Source organism: Idiotropiscis lumnitzeri, chromosome 18, assembly GCF_059441095.1.
Source record: "Idiotropiscis lumnitzeri isolate Australia: NSW breed Sydney's pygmy pipehorse chromosome 18, RoL_Ilum_1.0, whole genome shotgun sequence".
Taxonomy (NCBI): domain Eukaryota; kingdom Metazoa; phylum Chordata; class Actinopteri; order Syngnathiformes; family Syngnathidae; genus Idiotropiscis; species Idiotropiscis lumnitzeri.
Genome location: NC_142408.1, coordinates 1,582,218 through 1,600,828, shown reverse-complemented (window position 1 = coordinate 1,600,828; position 18,611 = coordinate 1,582,218). Strand labels below are relative to the sequence as shown.

Here is an 18,611-nt window from a genome sequence, read left to right as displayed (position 1 = left end):
AAAATGAGTCCATTACCATGGTGGTGCCAGGTGATGGATTTCATGCTGGCTGCAGAAGTGCAGGTAAAAAAAAAAAAAAAAAAAGCTGGAGGTGACCTTCACAGCAAAGGCATGTTTATCAGACACCCATGGGAAAGTATCAAAGGACGGATGTCAGACTTGTTTGGTTTTTGTTGAGTATTGTTGTGCGTTATACCCAAAACAAACGCGGCCTCGTGGCGGTTCGGGATGGACTACGATGATTTTCACCGAGGGGTTTGCTCAGTTTAGAAACAAAACAACTGTTTCTATTCTTGTAGGCAGGACAATCAAGAAAGTAGATTTATGTTGCCCTTCATTATAAAAGAGAGGCCAAAATCCAAATGTCAAGAGACCAGTCGCAAAATAGATGCGGTTGAAGCAAATGTGAGAATATCGGGTTCCATTCGGCCGCAATTCGCAATCATTCAAGACCGTTCTAGTTTTCGGGGGTGTCGAGATAATCGAGAGCCGTGTCGTTTCCGAGCTCTCACGGCTCATTCGGTGAGGCCGCATCTGCAGCGCTGAAGGCAGGATGGCAGCCGCGCAGGGTAGCACCAGCCCAAGCTGTTAGGCCGGCTGTCCCGTAATCCGTTCCAGAGGGGCGGCACAGTTAGAAGAGCCCACGGATGCCACACTCCGGGTCAAAGGATACGATCGATACATGCGCTCGGAACATGTGCTCGGTCACAGCCGTTGGACACCCGCTAAACTGCTCTTTGTTTCTGCCGAGGTGGTAAAGGAAATGTTGGAATCTTGAAGACAGAATTTGGCCAATTTGTCTTGCTATTGACGGAAAATGACAAATTGCAAACGTCACATGAACAAAACCAAGTGGCCAAAAATAAATCAAGAAATCATGATCATATTCTTCACATTGATCTCATATAATATCCTTGTGTTGAATTTTTAGGTTAGTTTTTATCTAATCAGAATCCAGCTATCTTGTGTTGCTAGGCAGATTTCGTAATACCGGTCGCACGCACTATTCGTCCGAGGCTTTCAGAAACAATCGTCAGGTGTCTGTCTAGCCAATCAGATCAAGACTTGATGACAGTAAGGCCTTCTCGCTGGCCTTACGCTGAAGGTGATGAACGCGGCTTGTGATTGGATACTCACTCGTGAGAGGGCAGCGCTATGCGGAATCAACACACCGGAAAGTCGTTACTGGCGACCGTTCAAAAATCTAAAATATATTCGGACTTTTTTAAACCACAAGAGATGATGGACGAAAAAGTGAGGATTTAATTGCAGATACACTTGCGAGGCCATTTTCAAGACGGACCTTTCAAGAGAAGCTCGGTCATCCAACACTCACTTTCTGTAGATTATTTTTGTGTGATAAATGATGCTAATATGATTGAATTTATGCAAGTCGGACTTCACTAAAAAAGTAAAGCTTTCTCTTTTAAGGCGGAGAGAGGTCAGATGTCAGCAAAAAATAAAAATACTCGAGTAACATTTTTGATGCCAGCTTGCCAGCAGCTAGATAAGTCCTGCTGTGTTTTCTTTGAGGCGCTATATTCTTTTGTCTTTGTGCAGCGAAGCGTACTCGCCGATTCACCGTTGCCAGGAGACCAGCAAAGCGGGCCGGGTGCGTTTGAGGGACAGGTGAGACGACGACACCCCAGGACAGGAGGCTCGATCGGGAGGAGTAGCGGTACAACTGGCATTTGTGTCGTCTTCGCAGCGGCCGGCGTCAGCTGCCCTCAGCAGGCGGACGCACTGGAGTGTGCAGCGCCAGTCTGCCGCTTCCTCGGTGCCGCTCGCTTCCCAGTCGCTCCCGGGAATGCCAGCCGGCAAGCCGGGCCGGGCCAGACGCCGCGCACGGGTCGGTCACCCTGCGCTCGTTTTTGTTCAAAAACTAAGCCTCATGTGCTGGCTTCATTTGCATGTCGCAAACTATTATTTTGGCATCAATTATTTTGTACATAATTTTAAAAAAATATATTTATTATATGTATAATAAATGTAATAGTTCATTGTAATACAGATTAATTCATCGCTTGTTTATTAAAAAATAAATAAATCGCTTATTAAATGGCAGTCACAATATTGAGGGGGAGGGGAACCACAGTTACATTTTTCACATGTATTCTCATGTGCCACTTAATTTGTCCCAGTTTTGTCTCACAAAGGAGGATTTTTTGCAGAAAAATGCAGAATTTTGTACAAAATAAAATTTTGGGGAGTTAATTGAGTTGGAATTTTTAACAAAAATTCACATTACATTTTATTGCTTTATTTGTATATTAATAATTTTTTTAGTCTTGGAAATATTTAGTTGGATTTTGTACATAAAAAATTTACTTAAAAATTTAAAAAAATATTTGAGCGCGTCCTCATTTGTAGTTACTTGCTTTGTTTGAAAAATAAAAATGTTTTGTACTTGGAAAAAAAACAAAATACGAGACTAATCCTTCATTTGTTTGCTTTAAGGCTACATTGAACAAAAAGTTGTGAAAATTTCCAATCTGACAAAAAAAATGCACAGGAAGGCATCAAAGGACCGTTTTGTGCACTCCCTGAAAAATAAACCTGCCAAATAGTTTTGCCATCAAACAAATTCCTACTAAATCCGTTGCTCCATATTATAATTACGCTTTCATTTAAAGCCAGGATTATTTTTCAATTCAAAAGGGACATGTGATGCAAAAAGGAAAACAAACATTCCAGGTTAAGAAAGATAAGTGTGAAACGTATTTTATAGCCCATGTGTTCCAAGTGCTTCAATTTAGCGATATGTCGAAATATCTTTCACATGCAATTAAATGTGAGAGTGGAGTTGATCAAATCAGAGCATTGGCTTCAGTTTCCGTTAAAATAAAGGCAGAAAAATGACAGCAAAATGTTAATTTGACCACTTTGTTCTCGTGTAAAAAAAGGCCCATGGATCATCTAATTAATCAGCGGCCAAAAAACATCTTTCTCCTCTAATCTTGGAATAATTAATGGCGGCTAATTTAAGCATGTGTCTTATGATTCATGGGCACATCCGTTAATGACACGATAAGCACTTGTAATATCCTTGTCTGTGTTTGTCATTAATCATAAAAGTCAAGGTCATTTTGGGTGCCGCGATTCTGACAATGTCAACAATGGGAAGAAAGCTCGGACAAACTCAAGTCAGGAGGAAAAAGAATTCTAACGTCCTGTTTTTTTGTTTTTTTTGTAATTCGTAGAAAAGTGAGTTATGTTCATAAATAAAGCAATAAATTGCTTATATTTTTTTAAAATGTTGAATTGGAAAAAAAATAACATTTACATTAAAGCAGAATAATATCAAATATTTTCAAAACATTTTTTACGTATATTTTGTTGATTAAAAAAGCGTGGGAATAAAATCAAGGAAAATGTATTGGTTGGATTTCAAGATTTCCGATTTTGCAAAAAGAACTCCCTCTAATATTGTGCTTTCTAAAAACTTATTTATATTAACCTCCCTTGATTTCTATTTGCCACAAGGCCAGCAAGGTGCCCATTAATGAGTTTTGGTGTTACGACATTTAAACAGACAGGTCCATTACAGCGGCTCATAACTTAGAAAGGTTGTTCTCAGTCAGAGATAAATGTCAGCAAACGCAGCCGGGGCTTTTCTCCAAAGCCGCAGACGAGATGCTTGACGCTGATATTTAAGCGGGGATGAACAACAGCGAGAGCGGAAAGACAAATGTCAATCACGAGTGCTTTTGCACCGACCACAAGAATGATGCAGTTTGCTTGACTCGAGGAGGCCCGCGTTCCACGACTGGTACGTGTTCCGTGCTTTCAGAACCATTGGCCTAACGATTAGCGCTGGTTATCAACTTTGCCCGGCTGTATAAAGCAAAAGAATTTAAAAAAAAATACAAATAATTTCCTACAGATACGGCGAGATGACGCCAAAGCACTACTTTTCAAATAGAAGCTTCTCTCCTCACTTCGTCCTATGTCCTTCGCACCAAGAAGCCATAAAATGGCACCTAAGCACTACTTCCTGATTAGACTTTGGCACCTAAGCACTACTTCCTGATTAGACTTTGGCACCTAAGCACTACTTTTCTATTAGACGGGGCTTTGTCCTGTCTAATGGAAGCACTTCTGCTTGGTGGAGGTAATTAATTAGCTATTTTTAAACACCCCCTCCTCTTCTGCGACACTGACAAGGGCTATAAACCAAAGCTGAACTCAGCCCGGTGCCATTAATCCCGACAGAACCTGAGGCGCGACTCTGTTCGCGTGCACAGCCCTCCCCAAAAAACATGAGGGATGAGTGGAGGGGAGAAGGCAAGGAGGCCAATTTACGTGTTCGCCCCCCCAGCAGCAGCACGAAAACGAGGACGGGTGGCCACTTCATTCTGTGCAAGCGCATCATTATATGCACCATTTACCAGATGCCCATTTAACATGCAATAATTACCCCCCCCCCCCAAAAGAAAAACAGCAACGATGAGAAGTGCCTACCGGGGGTCCCCTGCCAAAACATTCGGAGCGGTGGTCATCAAAAAAATAAAACATAAATAAAAATAAAAAAAACTCGGAAAAGTTTGTATCAACCCAAAAAAATATATATTTTTGTTGCTTTTGTTTGTTGTTTAAAACAACAGTTTTTAGGAGGAAAAAAAAAGTCAATGTAGTAAATACATTGGAACAAGACTTTTAAAGCTGGACTATGTTGAAACTGCCAGCAAGATTTTAATGTGGCCGAACTTCAGCCCTGTTCTTCAAGGGAGCCACATCACGAACAGCGTATTGCCAAACATGAAATGTTACCGGTTTGGTGTTGTATTTTTGGGAAATACGGAATTAAATATAGCGTGACCAAACAGGAACGTTCGAGCAGTTTTAACATACAACATTTTTTTTGTTTCTTTTCTCACAGCAAACTTTCCGAACTCCACTTTGAACTGGAGTTCTTAAGAATCAAGTGAGCGTTTATGTGAGTAGCCCAGCCTGGACGAGAGGCGACACCCAACCTTCTTTTACATCCCTTCGGTGGCGGACATCATATTTTGGTTTTACGTCTGAGTGTGTTTCAATAGGTGACGTTCCGCGGCGGGACTTTTATGTTTCATCGCAGACCCAATCCCTCGTGGCTCAACTGAGTTGCTTCCTTTTAATAGTGTCCATCCATTTGATTTCTTTTCCCAGGGAACTTTTACCAGTCCATCACACACCGCACGGCTCACGGGGTCCATTCTCCTGAGCAGGGAGCAGATCATAAACGCCTAGATGCACGCGTACCGTATATACGCTCGCTGTTGTCCGACGGCAGCCTTGAGGAGCAGATGTCGAATCCTCGCTGCCTTTAAGGAGATTTTAATGGCGTAATTTATAGGAGATATAAAGTCAAACGGGTCATCATCAGCTCTCGGCGCCATTGTGAAGCACGTGTACGTGGTAAAACGCGCGGCGGTGTGTACTTTGCAGACGAGGGCCGTCATCCCCGGAGCCGAGCGCTACCTGAGGAGTAAATGGCCTGAAGGGACGCGACGGTCCACCGTGTTCAAAGTGTTTAATTTATGACCCGAGCACTGACGAGCCACGCGGTGAAATCTTCAAATGCGGCAGACGGACTCGACAATCCAACCACTTGAACAAGTCAGGCCCTAAAAGGCGCCTTCTCCTCATTTTCATCCCACAAAAATGCTGCGGGTTGATTCCAAAGAGGGACGGGGGAGATAAACACAAGCAAGAATTCGGACTCACGTTCAAGTTTCATGTCGAAACTGAACTGGACAAAACTCATGTCATCATCATCATTTAAAAAAAATCGGAGCGAGAGCACGATCATGGACAATACTTTAATAGCAATTGCGTCCTTGCCCCTGGCAGTGACACAAAGCCAACCTCCGGCTCACTTGTTTTGTGAGCCGTCGGCGGTGGCCATCGTCAGTGTCAGGCCGAGATGATGGAGCCATTTCATAATAGGGAGAACCTTTATTATATGGCCGTGGCCCCGAGAAGAGAAAATTGCGATTGGCTGGCTGGATCACTGAACAAACTACCGTCGGCTATCATTTAGAAACCAAGGCGTGTGTGAACATGCAAAATAAAAACAGAATATATATATATATACATATACAATTTGGACTTGCATCACGTAAGCAGAAATGGGGAAGACAAAAAAAAAAACAGATGGAATTGCCGTGGTTACTTTGATTCCTATTCTGCCCCCACTGTTTTATGGCGTTCATCAGGGTTCAATTTTAGGGCCCCTGCTGTTTTGGGTGTTTCATTTCATGACTATGCAAAGACTGTTGGCTCGACGGCCAACAAGGAAAAAGATGGCTTCTTCTTAAAGGCCACTTTAGTTGTGACTTGGAGGAAATGAAAGTCTGGATTGCAATGACTTTCAACAAAAAGAAAAACAGAAGATAGGGTGTTTGGTCCCAGTCGCCCTTCTAAACCTCACCCTGTTGACTTGTGCCCCGTGCCAGCTACAAATAAAAAAATTTTAGACAAAACACGACGTTTTTAAACATGTTTTAGTATTAATTATCTTATGTTTGATTTTTTTTTTGTATTGTTAGTGTACAGCACTTTGCTTCAGCGATGGTTATTTTGAAAATGCTCTGTAAATAATTCTGAGTTGAGTTGAAGGTTCACCGTATATCAGCAGCACACATGAGTGGTCCTGACCAGCGTAGCAAACCACAAAAATAAATAAATCACATCAACAACCATTGTGCGGCCATCTACTCGCAGTAATGAAGACAAACACAACATTAGAAAGTCAGTCCAGTTGTCTTGATATGGATCGCCACTAAATTGTCGACTTTCATGAATAAGCACCTCCTGCTTATGCCGGATTTTGGTGATTACGTTTCAAGCATTGTTCATTCATGAATTAAGATCGAGTATCCACTGAGAACGGCATGTGAGCTTTTAAGGCAAAAATCTTTTTTTTTTTTTATATGAATCACCTCTTAATTGTAAAATAACAAAAAGAAACTCATTGTATCATACCGTCTGAAATGAGCCGAATTGAGTTATAATCCCGCTCAATCGAAATGAATCCAATCAATCCAAAAAAGGAATCGCAACTTTTATATGAAGATATGCATCGAATCACTTTTATTGGAGAGTCGCACATCGCTAGGAGTGAACCGCGAATGCGTGACAATCGTGACGGGGGCCGACAATTTTTTTTTTAAATAATGCTGGAGGGTCAAGGCCGGAACGGGACCAAGATCGCGGCCAAAAGTTGTGGGCGAAAATCCTCGACAAGCTCCTGATAAACATTTCAACTCATTTGTAGCCCATGACTCATTTCCTTTGTACGGTTAATCTCCTCCAGCAACACGGCAGCGCAGAACATGGAGTGGAACATATGGTGCGTGCAGGTCCAGTGCACCAAAGGGTCCCATCACTAGAAAATGGGCTCCATTAAGGCCTCTCTCAGTGGGCAAACTCGCCAACGTGTTCGCAGACTTAAAAAAAAAAACAGCTTTTGTTATGCCACACCTCTATTGCCCTCCGGTTGCGTTCTGATTTACATACAAATTGATCTTGAGTTAAATCAGATGTCATTTTATTCTGCGGGTCACGGGGAACACGCTGAGATAATGAAATCAGAGTCCGCTGAGTGCTACACTTGCAAAGCTACCAGATGGGTCTCTCTCTCGCTTGCTCGCTCGCTGTAATACGGAGAGACTACGGCTGGGTGCACACGAGCGTCGGGGCAACGTGTCAAAATTGACATAACCTGCGTTCATTTCTCCAATGACAAAATGAACGCCTGTGCTCGTGTGCGATCATTCCTTTGACAGCTGCATGTACTCCGCACGCTTCAATTTGCTCGCTGGTCAACGCACGTGTTTTGAATTCATCCCGTGTGATTTATTGCAAGGCCGCTCGGTGGACGAGCGGTTAGCGATCCTTCCAACAGTTTTGAGGTTCCACTTTGAATTTTGGCTCCAGCCTTCGTGAGGAGAGTTTGTTCTTCTTGAAAATTCTTGGTCAGCTGCTACAGCAAGTAAATACGACTGAATTTATATTAATCCTCATAGTTAATGCTTTCACCATGAAAGCCCTTTTTCCATTCATTCTTTTCATTTTAAAAAAAAAAAGCGACAGCCAGTAGTGGCGCCTGACAAACGACGGAGCCGTAGAGGTGACAATTAGAAGGACAAGAACCTGATGGAGCGACACATCCCATTAAAGCTGTCCGGGGATGAATTAAAACGCAGCTGTAATGGATGAGCAACGTTACTTTAGTCGAGACGAGGCGAGCTTCGACACGGGACTGACAGGTGCTAAGCGTCGGGAAAAGACGGAAGATTCATCACTTATTTTGATTTTCAGTTAGCCGTTTTACAAGAAAGACCGCTTTGCCCTCTTGAATATATTTCAAAAGGATTCTGGAAAAATCACTCAGCATGGGTATTCGATCCTGTTCCTCGAGGTCTGCCGGCTTTTCCTGTTTTCCATCTCTCCCTGCTGCAACGCATCCGATTCAAATGATCAGAAAAGCCCCCCACCACCACCGCCGCCGCCGCCAGCCACTCTCGGCCGCAACTCTAATAGTAGTAATAGCATTTTCATTGCAAAACAAACCTACATGATAGACTTAATACTCGCCGGCCACAATGGGCAAGGAGCGCACCACTGCCAACTAGTGGAGTGGAGGTGCAATTACACTTCATTGTCATTAAAAAAAAAGCACGTGCGCCCCCCCCCTGGCATCGCACGGCATCTTATTGCGCGAGACATTAATCATGCTGGCGCTCCATGTGGGTAGCCGGAACTTTTTGCTCTCCTCCTTTGGCGTTTCGTTCGATTGCCATACGGCGTCGTCGGCGTTGGGAAGCAATCTCATGAATACAAGAGTTATTTAAGTAAAGCAGCGTGCGGCCCAGGTGGGGAGGAGACGGCGCTATTGTTCCGTTTCAAGACTGTCAGTCTGACGGATGACTCTGGGGCCTCACATCATTCCTCACTTTCTTTTTGCTTGTATTTATGATTTGAAGGAGAGGAATTACAACGCAGACAGTCTGCCGCGTTTTACATCGCAATCCTCTTCAGCTTCAGGTGGGCCGTGTGAATTCACACGCTACAAAAGACTATTGTTCGTCTCTCTTTGTCCACGGCTAATCCATTTATCATGCTTATTCAACTTACAGGTTCAGGTGCAAAGATTTAAAGCCGTGCACTTTCAGCCTGGCAATTTGTCTACACAGCCCTCGCAAAGCTTTAGACAAGCTAAATTCTGTTTAATGCAAGCCAGGACCAACTGCGACTTGCTGCTTAATAGCTCACAACGCGTCACGCATATGCGAGGATACGGCGCAAATAAGACGACTGGAGGTTGTAAGCATTACAAGGATGATGTCAAGGGAAAAACCCTTCAGAAGACAAGAGACTGCGAATAATGAGAGATATGATTCATCAAAGCAAGGAGGCAATTCAAATAGAACCGGACGGCGCTCCGAAGACGTGTCGGCCTATTTCTCTTTAGGCGGGGTCATATGTACGCACAGGAACAGGCACATTATCATCAATCTCATGCGAATGGCGCCCCGACCACCGACACCTCGCTTTGTCTCATTGAAAAGTCCGAATACGATAGCGCAGACACAACGAGATCTACTGCTGTATCGTCACACTATTAAAAAAAAAAAACATTTGGTCACTTCATTGCGTTCCAAAAGTACAATAACAAACCGGTAACATTTCATTTGATCAAGATTCCCATAATGAATAAGTCATGTTTGCAAATTTGTTGCCTTGGCGTGCCACCGAGCGTGTGCGTTCATTTGGGCAAAGACGCAAAGTGCGTTCAAAAATTTGCTGGCAGTTTCAAAAGTATGCACTCCATCGTGGCGCAGCTCTTTAGAGGTTCAAGTTTGCGTGGAACAAACCACATGGAGTCACATGTCAAATTAAAAGTCTTGATGAGTGATTTCCACATTTTCTATATGCTCTCATATAATGACAGATTTTCTGAAAAACGTGAATGTTTATTTTTTTGAGCTAGCAACCAAATCATGACTCAACATTCCGATATTGGTCACATGGAGTTTTTGGCTTCTCCGCTTTCAAAGTTTGACTGGTGATGCGTCATGCAAATCATCGCCATCGACAGCATTAGACCAACACGTACATTTTGAAACGTTACCATAAAAATTGCTAGTAGAGTCAGTCACGGTTTTATGACGGCACTGTGTCGTCATTTAGACTCTAAGCGTGAGCAAATCCGATTTATTGATCATTTTCGCCCCGTTTGGCGGCTTTGTGGCAAATTTCTGCAGTTGAATGACTCACTCTATCTTCCTTCTTCATGATATTGCCGTGAGCTGACAAGGGAGCTCATAATGGCCGAGTACATTATTCTCCTCTTGGTGGGCACCAGGCACTCGCTCTGGTCTCCGGCCACTCCCGATGCGATGGGTCGTATAAATCAAAAGACCAATAACAAAAAGGACCGCGTTGCTTCAATGGGACCGGACGTGCCACCGGGGGGGGCCGTCGGACCAATGGCGCGGCGGCCCGGGCATCATAAATTGAACGCAAATTGCACGGCTTGATTGGGTTCATGATCTGTGGACTTGAGTGTTAAGAGCCTCCAGTAAAAAGGTCTGGCAAAACGGGACACAGTCATTTCCAGCGCTGCTTAATGCAGAGGAAAGAGATCAGAGGAAACGAAGATGTCGGCGTCGGCGAGGAGGGGCCACCGCGCTGGTCTTAATGCCGCTATACAATCTGTCTACATGTGTTGCTACACCATTTGTGTTCAAATATTTGCTTGCATTTTGATTTTTAACATGTTGATGAATTTTCCTTTTGTCGCGATCCAAGATAAAACAGTTTTCTCCACATTTTGAGAGATTAAAAAAAAAAAGGATTTCATAGCAATTTACAAAATCTCATGTCCACGTCGTAAAAAATATTTTGATAAATAAAATATTTTTTAAATAATTGTTTTGCAGACTAAAAATTCTAACACACAATTAGGCGGTATTTTGGTTGTTACGGAAATGCTAACTATTTATTATTCTTTTTTATTGATACAAAAATAATGAGGTAATCTGCTTTGGATAAAAATAGATTTTTTAATCTGAAACAAAAACTTTTTGTGTTGTTTTTCATGGCGACGATAGCCATTTTTCTATTCTCGGAAAATGACAAAATATATTTTTTGGATAAAAAATATGTTTGAGATACATGCATTTTGTTGGAAGTAACTTTAGTTTACATTGGTCATTTCAAAATACAAACACTACATTATTATTTTTTTTTTTTAAATCAATGCAAAATCCCAACAAAGCTACAATTGAGCCGAACACAAGAAGCCCAACGTGCCGCGCGAAGATGACAATCTGCTGACACTTAACATCTGGACACATCAGGCAAACAGCATGCTGTCCACAAACAGCCAGCAGCAGACGCCCGAGCCAAAAGAGCGTCACTGTCATTACAAAAGGTCGCTTGTAATTCATGACGGCTCGGAAAAATCATAAATCGCACGTTTGACGTTGTGACGAGTGTCCCGTGCATATTTTGCTTTTCAAAACGATATCGATGAGATGTTTTCTTTACCCAGGAGGTTTTTGGCAAATGACATCATTATTCCATATGATGATAATTAACCTCTTCGGTGAACATGTTGCAGTTGCACGATTCCCCCGTGTGTGTGTGTGTGTGTGTGTGTGTGTGTGTGTGTGAGTCAAGGTCATTTGGCGCCCCTCCTCTCTATTTGGCAGCACTCACTATAAATCACAGTGGAAATGGCATGATGGGTATTCATGAAGGCAGCTCCTGCCTCCTGGTCTTTCCCGCAAACAGCCCCACTTCTTCACGTCACTCGTAACCTGCGCAGATGTCTCCAATAAATAAGGCCACATATGGACAACATCATCTATTACATTGCACCAAGAGGAGATCTGCCATGTCTTTATTTTTCGGCACACGACAATCTTGACACTTTAATGAAGTCAAGGGAAGTGCAGAGGTACACTGACTTGCAAGTTTAAGTCATTTTGTGACCATGCTCGTATTGCAAATTAATTTGTTTTATAATAAGAAAAATGGCACTCAATTGTACTGAACTGTTTTCTGTAGCATAAAAGAAAATGAGCACTGACTTGATCTTTTGAAAAACTACGCTGGGTTTGAAATGGAATTTTTCAGGAAAGTCATCCCCATATAGCGTCCGTTACACACTCAAATTCAAAGCCACGAGCGACACAATACACACAACAAGGAGCTTGCGAAACACGTTAAAAGGCAGAAATGAATCTTCACAAGCTCACCTCCTGAATTCTGATGCCACTTGTGGCCGACGATGTCGCGCTCGGGGCAGATACTTGGAATTTTGCTCTTGATTTGTCGTCGTGTTTGATTTGGACAAAATGCAGCGAGCCTCACAAGTTTCACTCGTTATCGTCCAAACAACATGCAGGTGTTCGCTAGAGGTGACAGTTGGATCGCACGGTTTTGCTTCCTCACGACGAGTAAATGGGCGGAGTTTCTCACGTCAGACATTTTGAGTGTTCAAGAACATTGATAGATTTTTATCTCTTCACAAATATTGCGTAAAAAAAACAGACAATGTGGAGAGAGACAACGAAAGAAGCCTGATGGCAGCCAGATGTTTTTGACATAAATGTAAGCGTTACAAAATCTGCCTAGAATTAATACTGAGTCTGTTTTGAATTTTTATCTCCAATTTTTCTAATGTTGTGTTGGAGTTTATTCTCCTCATATTTTGCTTGACTAATCCTCTAAATTTTGCACATGGATCATGAAAAAAATGGATTGAACCTGTGCATATTATTCCTTATTCAATGCAACAGACACAAGAAAGAGCGAATGCAATCGACGGGCTCACCTGCTCATGCAAACTGAAGTTGACGTGTGTGCACGCTCGTCCGTCTGTCTGCGTCAATAACAACGTGCCGGTGGAGGCGGTGAGAAAGGCCAGTTCGGCCCTCGAGGCGATGACAAAGCGATCAAAGTCTATGTGTCACATAGAAATTGCTTTGACCCCTTTTTTTTTTTCTTCCTCGCCGAGAGACTTGCGGTCAGGTGGCGGCGAGGGACGTCGTAGTCGACTGGAAAGAGGGCTCGAGTCTGCAAAAACAAATGAAATTAACAGTACACTTTTAGGAAGAGTTTTGCAGGATACAAGCGGATATTCATCAATTTAGCTTAATGCTAACAATTAATGCAAAACACCACTGACAGGCTAACAAATAGCATCGGTGTTATAAGCTAGCGATATTTGAACATGGCCCCAACGGCCCAACGTACGTGGACAAATAATATATCAATACTGACTGGTATATATTCTGTATCCTCTGCAAAGAACATATAATTGACACCCACTGAAATGCATTGAGGAAATATGGGCCGCAAAAAAATGTTTTTTGTAAACAAAAACAAAAAAACATCCTCCCTGTGTAGTGTAAATCTCTGCTTCTAACAAGCGCCCAGGTCACTGGTGCTAATTTAGCTGAATGTGAGCAGCCCACCATTCATTACGCCTCGTAAGCCCATTAACTAAAGTGGCCATTTTGTGTTGGAGCTCGCCATGGCAACACTTTTGGCCACTTAAATACATTTGGCTTCTTGATGGCTGCATAAGTAGTCTTCATCCACGGACTTGTTGTCTGCGGCCATCTGCCCACAGCGAGGCACGTCTCGAAACGGACCCGCCCCCCCACCTCCGGACACTTGACTTGTGCGGTGCGACGGTGACGCTGTCGGTCCAATACAATATTCATGCATAAGAGCGGAGGAGTGGGGGGGGGGGGGGGTGAATTTGCCATGCTCCTCCTCAAGCTGCCATCGCTAATTGAAATTTCTGAAGTGCAGCGTGTTTAATAATGGAATTAATTTCCCGTGCAAAGTGCATCAGATTGAGCGGCGCGGCATGGAGTGCTGGAAGTGAGCTCCAGGCAGAGACAAAGACAAAACAGCGGGAAAAGGGTGACGGAAATCATCATTATAGCCTTACTAGATGTTCATTCATTCTTATGATACATATAGAATACATATACAATATTACCACGGTGTGAAACTCACGAGGAGCTATCACGATATTGTGGGGAGGTTGGCGATACAAAAACATGAAACTGTATAAATACCACTATATATATATATATATATATTTTATTATTTTTTTTTTTTTTCAAATGGTTGCTCTCAAAATCGAATGTTGTCGCTTTGATGTCACAAAGTCATCAACTTGGGCAATCTGTAAAGTTTTATTTTCTTATTTGCAATAATTAATGACACGTTTGGAATCACTGGTCTATACAGTATAAGACCAGAAAACTGCAAATTGCAGCGGCGATGAAACGAAGCAAACAACAATCTACAACCGGCCCGCAACAAATTAATTTGCCAAGAAGGCGTCACAGTGAAACACTTAATTAATTGTGTTGCTTTCTGAGGGCTTTGTATGGGTGCGAGTTCCACCCCCTCTCCCCCTCCTCCTTTTTATTTTTATTTTTTACGGCCTTGCAATGTGATGAAAACCCTGCGCTCAGCACAATAATGTCACGCCCGGCTTAGCCAAGACATATTAACCTAATGAAATGTTCACTGGCTGTAATTGTTGTACGAGGATGCAGGATTGTGGCGCACCCCCCCAAAAAAATAAATAAATAAACCAAATCTGAGTTTCGAATGAAAGATCCAGAAATGACTGTTAAGGAAGTGGTGGGGCGAGCATCCATGAGGTGACTCATGGCAGGGATGTCGAGACATTGAGTGGAGTTCAAACACTCGATGATTACACCTCTTTGGATGTCAAGTACATTTCCATTTAAAGTGCTTGCTTAAACAGCCATGAAAGGCGATCTCCAGCTGCTGTGTGCACAATAAACGAGGATGCCCCCCCCCCCCGGCCCCCAAGACCCTCGCGCGGTGCAATTGTTGGATTAGACAAGACCAGAGAGACAGTGGCTGTCAATGCGCTCGCTAAAAGGATAATATTAGCGATGTCGCTTAATTGACTTTCCCAAGATGAATGAAGCACATCTGACGGCATATTTCTTTGAATTGTGAGGAAGTCATTGAAATCACGAGTTCCCTAAAAACCCAACCGGGGGCGGTTGAATGTTCAAAAAGTGAATAGAACTTCAGGTGACATTTTTGAAAAATAACAAAAGTGAAAACCAAAAGCGAGAATGTGACAAGAAATTTTGATGTAATTATTTTCATATTAAATTTAATTACAAAATATATTGTAACTTTTTTTTTTTAGTAATGTTCAATGTTGACATTATTTAGTTGATTTATTGGTTCATTACCTGACAACTTAAGTGACTGTAAGCGGCTGCAAATAAGAGTAACTAAGTGACTATGTAAAAGTAACCAACTGTAACTAAGTCACTTCAGCAAATGCATGTGAGGAAGAGCTCAACAGAACAGCTGAGCTTTATTTGGGGTTACCGCTAATCAAAGGAACTACTAAATGGTCGTCGTCGTGAGCCGACGTCTATTTAGCATGAGTTTGATTGTGATTGGTTCATTTCAAGTACAGACGCATCCCCACTTTGAAACTCAGCAACGGTCGCTAAGTAACTGTCACCAAGCAAGCATGATCTCAATTGTTTATTTTTACTTCCCTTCTGTAGAATATCTTTTTTTTCTACTCCACTGTAATGAAATGATTTTGAAATGAAATCATTGAAAAACTTTTCTAAAGTGACCGGGAGAATATAATACTCAGATATTCAAGTGGGCTTGTCATTTTAATTTTTTCTAATGTCACAAAAGCGTCATTTAACTCATTCACTACCAGCCGAGTAAAAAAAATAAAAAAATAAAAATCTTTGACGTGTTTATCCGTCAATGGGAGCGAATAAGTTAAAAAGGGGTGTGTAGACTTTTTCTATCCTCTGCAGACATGCGTCATCTCTTAGCAGCTAACCTAGCTCACCTGCAAGCCCGCCGCCGGCGGCGCCGTAAACAACATGAATGATGTGCGGGCCCGGCGAGCGTTTTATTAAATGACGCATTTCAGCCACACGTCAGCGTGCGACTCTTTGATTCATTCCCTTTAATGACTTTGCTGATGTAGACTGTCATGCTGTAATGAAAAGGTAAAGACAAGCAAGCGGCGGCGCCGTAAATAAGTCTCCGGCGCATGAGGAATAATGACAGGAGTTTAATGTCCAATTAGATTAAAAGGCTCTCTGACACAAAAGCGGGATGCTGAGTGCACTGCTCAATGAGCCCGCGCAAGACATTGATTAACGCTAAACAGATCTATTATTCCCGCGCAAGGTAGTGAACAACAGCTCTACCTGCCACGGCGACGCACGTCGTAAAACGCCGGCCGACGTGCCCGCCCGGCCCGGCGGGTTTGATAAAGATTAACTGAGCAGGCCTCGACCGGACGGATGACCCCTTCGGTATGTGGACTTGTGAAGGACGTGCGCGTGTAAAGCGGTCAGTGTATCTTTTTCAGCATAGCACACATGCAGAAAAAACGCTGGACGTTCGGCGCAACTGCTCCCGGAGGAAATCATGTCAATTACGATTCATTTGTTCCATAAAGCTCCGATGAACTGAACAGCCATAAGAAGTTAACCACGCATAAAACTAAATAACATTAAAGCTGACTTTCACGCCATGTTCTGCTGACATCAGATGACGTCGGCAAAAAAAAAAAAAAAAAAGCTTGGCAACTTGCTGTCACTTTCACTTTGTTCAAAACAAAATGGCTGACTTCCTGTTCGGTGTCAGTTTAGTTTCAAATCCCTTGAGAACTTTTTTTTTTCATGCATCCTGATATTAGATGAGACTAGCGTGTAAATCAGTAAATACAAAAATCTTTTCAAAAATGCTGATTAAAAGTAATGTGAAGATATAAATTAATCTTAACAAATAAATCAGTAAATAATCATACATTATTTATTTGTTATAAATATTTATAATTTAAAAATATTTTTAAATTTAATGTAATGTGATTCATTCTTTATTATAAGAAAAATTATTATTAAATCATTACTAAATCATTTTCATGATAAAAATAAATAAATGTGTGAATAAAAAAATAAAAACATCAAACCAAATTCTCATCAAATTGTTTTGCTGGAACTGAACATCTGGATGATGCTGTCCTATTTCATAATAATTTCAATTTCTTCTCTAGTTCTATGGTTATCGTAACATTTGTCCGCTTTTACCATTGCTGGTTCCATTTGAGCCTCCACTTTTTTTTTTGCTTCAAGTCAATGGACATTGTGCTGCGCATGGTCTCTGCGATGACAGTATAATAAAATTGAGTAAATACTTAGTAATTATATTCATTAAAAGTTTCTGTAAATGTTCTGAAAATGCAATCGATATTTTCCATTGCGGCAACGTAGCAGTATAGTAATTAAAAGATCCAGTCTTGAGGTTTTCTGTGAGAAGTTTGCATGCTGTCCCAAAGATGATTCCTCTCACTTTCCCAAAAAAGGCATGTTAGCATCCCCGAAGACTCGAAATAGTCCATCGGTGTTAATTTGAGTGTGAACGATTGTTTGTCAACACTGTGAACGTATCATAATAATAGGCGTATTACATTTTGTATTTAAAAAAATAATAATAAATTCACACTTATGCACCCACGCTTGAAAGACTTCATTCTTCACAGCCTTCAAATGTTTGCTTCTTGGCATGAATGCATTTCACGCCCCCCGCCCCAGGTTTCTCCCTTCGCTTCAACTGTGTTAAAACTCTTCAATGCGTTTAAAGTGTTGCAGCTTATTTCAACGCAACAATTCCAGCAGACAGCACGTTTGCGTTGGTGCCATGTTCCACACAAACAAAAGGTATAATGAGGGAGGAAAAAAAAAAAACTGCGTCTCTTTCACCATGCGGAGAATTAGCAGAGAAAGTTGCACGGCGCTGAAATGGGGGGGGAAAGTTAATTAACTAGGTGAGCCTTGGGGGGGCTACAAAAACGCATCCCCAAGCAACGGCAGAGAGCCAGAATGACCCCCGGCAACATCAGACCTGCTTACTGATACAGAAAATGTGATTGCTTTTCATATTTCCAACATGATTTTTTTTTTCCTTCTCTCCCGTGGGAGTCAGTCACTCAGAACGTATTACAATAGGTAGCGTATCAAAAATGTGAGGAAAAAAAAAATGAAGGAAAATAAAGCGCAAGTGGGAATCAGCTAGCTCGATGAATGCTAATAAAATAGCATAATTAAAAATGAGACCACACATGGGAGAGAATTAAAACCTTGTTGCCGTACTGAGGGCAGCTTTTATGAGGCGAAAATGAGAGTTACCACTCTCACGCCAGAAACCTCTCACACCAACCTAAAAACCTCTCTCATCCACTCAAAAACTCATAAAAACTCACAGTTGCAAACCCTCACACAGACCCCCAAAAACATTTAAACAAAATACACACACTTTCACTCGCCCCCAAAAAATCCCACAAACTCCATAAAATAACTCTCACACATAACAAAAAAAATTAGACATTGAAAAAAAAACATTTACTCACTTGAAATCTCTCACTTTACCAACTACAACTCACAATCATTTAAAAAGAATACACAACAAAACTTCTCACGTACACCAAAAACTGTCATGCTCAACAAAAAAGTTTCACAAGACAAAAAACTCAAAGACCTTTCACACCCATCAAAGATCCT

The 18,611-nt window shown here is 42.0% G+C and overlaps 1 protein-coding gene across 6 annotated transcripts in view; it reads right to left on the bottom strand.

Moving 5' to 3' along the window:
* unc5cb (unc-5 netrin receptor Cb) overlaps nt 1–18,611 on the bottom strand; it is a 152,411-nt gene that overhangs the window by 123,559 nt on the left and 10,241 nt on the right. For 4 of the 6 annotated variants that reach the window (XM_088281324.1, XM_088281323.1, XM_088281326.1 and 1 more), the window contains 2 exons: nt 12,830–13,071; nt 11,710–11,810 (listed from right to left, as the gene is read on the bottom strand). The gene's annotated coding sequence lies outside the window, so the exon portion shown is untranslated. Of the gene's footprint in view, nt 1–11,709; nt 11,811–12,251; nt 12,401–12,829; nt 13,072–18,611 lie in introns of those variants that run through there. The other 2 variants (XM_088281328.1, XM_088281325.1) reach the window with 2 other exon arrangements.